Genomic DNA, 6708 nt, shown 5'->3' on the forward strand with positions numbered 1-6708 from the left:
CTTTCATAAAGCTGGATTAGTTTCCGCATATTTTGCTCTTTAAATCCTGCCTTGTATAAGTCTCCTGCACGTTTTTCTGCCTCATCTGCAGATTTCAGTGATTGACTTTCATATCCGTTGCCATCCATATCAACTGCAACAAAAGCCTTGCTCTTTATAGTCGCTGACCCATACGTTACTATTTGTTTGAGAGAAGTTTTAAATTTAATTATTTTGAAACTGTGAACGTATAGAAGTAAATATTTAATACACATAATAACAATAACTAAATTCTTATATAATTATGTACTGCGTAATAATCATATGTCTGTAAAGAAGCGATCAATACAGAAAGGTTATATATCATACATTATTAATAGAACTGATTAAAGCGATACCACTCAAAACTTTTAATTTGAAAATTTTCAAGACAATTACTGCGTGGTCTGGTTAAAATGTTTGGGTTAATTCGTAGGGCGAACGTCATAAAGCGGAATTCCAACAAACTAATTGGGTTGGTAATCGCCGTCTTGGGTAAATCGCGTGGTGCCCCGGGAAGCTATTGATATATTTTCTGTAAAAACGCACCTGATATGGAAAATTGTTGTGATGTCATTTAAGAAAGGAATCGGTTATCGGTTTGCTTCTACCATTTTAAGCAATAAATTGCAGGAGAGGTGTATATGTATTATTTAATAAAGAGGTAGCGATTATTCTCATAACGTAAGATCAAGCTCAAAAGTCTTGTGCGAAAATACTGCATTAGTTTAAACCCAATCTTCTTACTCCAGTGCTGTAGTAATAGTAGTCGAAGAAGATGTACGGTAGGCTTAACCAGATATGGATAATTCCATGTAAGATAAGATCAGAAGCGATAGTACGCAGTTATTGTCTGTAGTCCTCTGTGTGTGTGCCCCTTGGCGAACAGCCTTTACTAGCTAATCAGCCAGCTAGCGAGCCAGCTTTACCAGCTTGAAGGTGGCATTAATTACCGAAGCAACCCAGTTAATAAAAATTCTATCATTCTATGATAAAAGCGTTGAGTTGAACAAAATTGGAACTATCAGCTTGCTGCGTGAAAACTAATAAAATATATATAAAAAACATTATTGGAAATTTTCATATAGATTACACAAACTGTAATTAATATAAACTGATGTTTGCCACATAAAGATTTACAACTTTTCACGATTTTAGTTTATTGATCATAACGAATTGACAATATAATTAAGTAGAGTCAACTATTTTCAGCAACTTGTCCACTTTATTAAGTGTCGATATCGTTCGTTACTTAAGAAAATATGTTATGGTTTAAAATTGTTAACTTTTTCCATTGATAATGTTTATGACAACTACTCACGCCATCTATTGCCAACTTTATACCCCAATATATCTAGAGTTCAACTATACCGACATACAGTGATGGTGAAAGTTGCATGGAATAAACCCTGGTACAATTAAAAATAATAAATTTATTAGTGAGGCGTTGGATAGAAAACAGAAATGCATCTGATATCTACTTATTTTCATATAACATATTAAGCAGGTGCAGCTACACAATCTGTTACGAAATATTACATATATATATCTAAATAAGTGGTATATTTGCTTCTGTAGAATATATTATATGCTATTTTGTAGATAATTGTTTCAGGGAAGAACTTATAAATGATTATATTCTTATAAATATATACACAAAATGTCAAAAAATGTTTTATCATATAAATTCACTTACACTTTGCGGTGTCTATTCTGATTAGCTCTGGCGGTGTGGCGCCGTCTGCCATATTGGAACTTGGCGTGTAGACGTAGTTCTTTCCACAGTGAAATTTCTACAAAACAGAAATTGGTAAATTACTTTAAAATGTTTTTATTATTAAGCATAGAGTTTAATAATTAAAAACATGATCTTTTATTGCATAGCTATTCACAGCTTTAACTCGCAGTACTGAAATAATCAATCACAATTTGAGTCTAATAATGCCGGTTCCAAGAACTTTCAAAATTTGCTGGCATTTAAACAAAATCTATACTAAGCTAATTTATGCAAAAACACTCCGTCTAACTCAATAGAAAAACCCAAAGAAATTCACTTTTAAGTAGTACAGCTATTTAATAATCTAAAATTATATATTTACAAATCACAGTAATAAAGTCCCGCGTCTCACACACTAAACCATGACTTCGTGCTATGACACGACCAACGTAACAGAAAACGAAACTAAACAATTGTCATTTTAAGTTTACAACTTTGTCAGTTTAAGTTTAGTGTTGCCAGACTATGGTGTCTACATATATAAAAAATTATATGAGTTTGAAAATATCATGTGCAATATACAGATTAATACATAAGTAAGGACCAAAGTACAAACAGCAACTATCTAATGGCTCAGTTTCCTCAAAAGCAAGAGAAAATAGTTCTATTCCACCAGGTACTCGTAGTAAAACTCAAGTAAAACACAACTAAAGTAAAAACAGAGAGCGTAACACAAATAAAGTTCCAAATTACGCTCCTTATATAGATTTTCATGGAACAGATTTGTGTAAAGTCTGGTGAGAACATCAGTACCGCGTAAATATATATACAATATATAATATATATACAAAATATAATATATGTACAAAATAACTACACAAAAACTTGAATTAATATCAAAACAGCTGATTCACACATCAATACAAATTTTACTTGAAAAAAAATGAACCAGTAAAGTCTTTGTAGCATTTTTTAACTCACGACAGGGATGTTACGCTCTCTCAGATGCTTTCTTTTACTCGAACGCACTTGTGTATACACAGTGTTACTTAAAGTTACTACTAGTAGCTCATGGAACAGACCTGATTTCACATAATCACGTGTAAAGCAATATATGTTCCAATATAATAAATATTTACAAAAGATATTTATAATATAGATAGTTTTCTTATTAATAAAGTGATAATATATAAATACCACACATATATCTTTATTATACACGACTATTTTTTATTCTTTACTCAGTAACTTTTATTATACATATATATTATACATATATCATATTATATATATATATATATATATATATACATATATATATATATATATATATATTATTAAAGTCCTTGAAACGCGATGAAGCACTATCATATAACATTTTATACATGCGCACAACTAACCCCAGCAACTACATGACTAAAAAAGTTGAGCAGTACAAAAAAAGTTATAGAGGACCATGTTTCCACTTCTTACTTAGTAAGTTAATTACGCAAATTTAAGATTTTGTCGTTTCCATTGGCTTAAGTTACTCATCACAGTTTTCATGTATCAGAAAGTTCTTTAAAAGTTTTAAAAGATCTTATGTTTGTATGCAAAAATTTCACTCAATAATAAATCACACAAAATATTTAACATTCACATAAACATGTTACATCAATATTTAACATTTAACATTAATATATTAAATCATTTATAAACATTTTATATATCAAATTTATATTAAATTTATAAAGACAATGATTCTTTTAAATACTTACTTTCTAAGTGCGTTTGTTCACATTTTTATATGTACATTTTAGTGATTTCTAAAATGGGAACTTTTTTTTTAAGGGTTGTATTCGACATTTTTGGTCTAATTTAGCTCACTATATATTCCAGTAAGTTAAAAACCATGAAAGCTCTTTGCACGGTTAATGATATTTATTTAGTAAGTTAAATTTACTAAATAAGCATAAAAGCATAATATTAGTTACACCTACTAAGTAATAAAACATTCACACTGTCTCATTTAGGTGGGTTTGCTTATCATAGCCACTAATGAAAATGATTTATAACACAAAAATCTCTCATATAAATGAGATCATTATCAATAAATCAGATTATTTGAAGTGAAAAATGTCGAAAGTAACTCTAAAAAATGAACACAAGGGAAATCACCAAAATTTAGAGAATGTGTCATGTGTTTTATATATAAAATGTAAACAAAAAACAGCTGAGCTGTAAACAAAGGTACTGGGGAGGCAAATATTTAATAAAATCTTTGTTTTTATTTATTGAATACGTAATTGATACATAAAATGCATATAAATGATTTAATGTATCAATTATAAACCTTTTTTTTGTGTAATATATTATTATGTAGTTTATAAAAGTTTTTAAAAGTTCTATCAGCTGCATAAAGAAGCTCATTCCAATGTGAACGTTCACTCATTAATATAAATTAGCAACTGTCTAACTGGAACAGTGCAAATGTATTGTAAGCAGTGGAAACACGGTGTTACTTTGACAACAAATATTCCCAATAAATACTCCGATCAACGATAATATATAGTATGATCATCTCTACAACATGTCCATATAGTATAGTTGGTATAGTAAACAATGCATTCAATTATCCGTATAAAAGTATGAATAGGAAAACGTTAGAATCAACGTAAAATTTCAGATATTCGACGTAATAGTGAGCAATTTTATAATGGGTGTTGCAGAAATATAACTGGAAACATAGGCACTTACTTTTTAAAACGTCTAGACAAATTCAGGTGGGCCAACTTACTGAAAAAATATTGGAAGTTTCCAATTTATTGAGAAATGCGTGCGCGTGTATTATAGTCTGTATGGATGTTCAGTGACAATTCAGTAGCAATCGCAACTACATATAGTATACGTTTTTTAATAAATATCTTAAATTTTTTTTATATAATATTGTAATTATGTTTATGTGGTACAAATTGGATAAGACAAAGTACGGCATATATTTGTTCGTTTAGACTAAATTAGTACAGTTGCAACAAATTTAAGCAGATATTCGGACGTACTGTATGGCATGTCAATTTTCTAGAAATATCTATTTGAGAACTACAACTACAAAAGTTTGTTGTCGTCATTGGTTAGTTGTTCGGAAGACGAGTAGGTTTCGGTTGATTCAGTATCCGAAGTGTCCGAAGAAGTTGATGAAAACATTTCTTTCTGTGGTGCAAATAGCGTCAATTGTAAGTAAAAGTAAAAATATTTGAGTGTTGGTAGTGCTGAGAATAAACCATCAATAAGAAAGCTGTAAGAAACATTTGTAGAATATATAAACGAAATATATATATGAAATATTTTTTTTATAGGAAGAATGTCGTGAAGTAAGGTTGGCTCAATTCCAGAACTGAGAAAAAGTTTTCATCAAGAAGTAGAGAAAATTGCAGTAATAACTGAACTGGAAGCAAATAAATTGCGTTCTTTGAGCAATAAAATCACCGTTTCTCGTTTCATAACTGATAAGGATATAATGTGTCATGAAATACTAAAACCAATATGGATAAGTGAACATTGTTTTAAAGATTATCCTGAACTGCTGAGTAAAACAGGGAAGCAAAAGTTTGACACACCAGCGCCTATTAAGAAGCAAGCATGGCCTATATTATTGAAACGCGAATTTCTTCAAACTTAAATTAGAGAAAAAATAAAAGCATTTTTTTTATTTTTTTTTGTTATAGGTTTTTGTGTTTCTTTAAAACCTTAAGCTTAAGCCAAGCGATAAGGTTCTTGTCTTCTGTTCTAAGCGAGCTCACGCTGATGATTTATCTAGTGACTTATTCATAAAAGGTGTGTCTACAGAATGTGTTCATGGTGCACGGGAACAGGTGAGTTATATAAAAACACAAATACGGGTTCAGTAACTCTGAAAATGATTAGGAGAGTAATATCTCTGCAAGAAATTCTAGAAAATATAAATAAACTTCATTTAGGTCGATCGCAAACAAGCACTTGCTGACTTGGCGTCAGGTGGTTGTTGCTTGGTGGCGACGGACCTGGCTTCAAGACGCTTAAACATAGAAGACATAATGTAAGTGTGTTAGAATTTAAAATTAAGTGTATAAAATGATTCTTTTCTCTCTTAGGCATGTTTTAAACCACGATTTTAAGCAAAACGTTGAGGAATATGTTCACCGTGTTGGAAAAACTCGATGTGCTGAAAGATCCGGTTGTTGTGAAAGATCTAATACGTATTTTGGAAGAAGCTGGCCTTGGAGTTCCAGTTGATCTTCGTTAAATGTTCACAAACTTTGATGAGAAAAAAAAAATTCCCGTGGTATTGATATTTAGAGGGGTGGCCGTTATGAAATGACTTCTTTTTAAATATATAATCAATGCTTTATTGATATCTTGATTACTTTTTATCAAAAAGCGATTAACAAATCGTTACTAATTATACTCAATTATTGAATAACATATAATTACATTTTTTTCTAATTACAAAAAGAATATATATCCATATGCTAAAATGATGATATCCAAAAAATAAAATTATATTAATTTATGAATAAATTATGAATGAATTAAATTAAATGTATAGTGCAATGAATTTAAATAATTTAAATAAAGATCAATCTTGTGAGTTCCTTTTAACAACCTTTGTTTGAATGGAAAAATATAATCACTATTCGAAAATGTATATCATTGACTACAACACTATCATAAATTTTATTTTAGTAATATAATGTGAGTGATAATAATTGGAGATTTTAACACGATATCGAGATATACTAGATAGTGAAATTTGAACCATTTCTTAAGACTAATTTGAATTTAAAAAAATTTCTTTCCCAAGTGTGACTTCAATGTAAAATATAAAAATTGATGTGATATTCAGAAATATTAGAAAAAGAGTGATTGTATGTCATATATTAACTTAAGTTTTCATCGTTCAATTCCTTCTACTTCTAGCATATATTCATATTATATACCACGTGTCTTTGTCGATA

General features: G+C 29.7%; 1 long non-coding RNA gene across 2 annotated transcripts; it reads left to right on the forward strand.

Annotated features, from left to right (window-relative positions):
* Positions 1–4642: 4642 nt before the first annotated feature.
* On the forward strand, positions 4643–6149 carry LOC119690041. 2 transcript variants are annotated; one of them, XR_005253536.1, is made up of 4 exons: positions 4643–5011; positions 5071–5586; positions 5692–5789; positions 5845–6149. It is a non-coding gene; the product is annotated as an uncharacterized LOC119690041 (long non-coding RNA). The 2 variants fall into 2 exon arrangements; XR_005253537.1 differs by having other exon boundaries at positions 4643–4947.
* Positions 6150–6708: the final 559 nt, after the last annotated feature.

Source organism: Teleopsis dalmanni, chromosome X (assembly GCF_002237135.1).
Source record: "Teleopsis dalmanni isolate 2A chromosome X, ASM223713v2, whole genome shotgun sequence".
Lineage (NCBI taxonomy): Eukaryota > Metazoa > Arthropoda > Insecta > Diptera > Diopsidae > Teleopsis > Teleopsis dalmanni.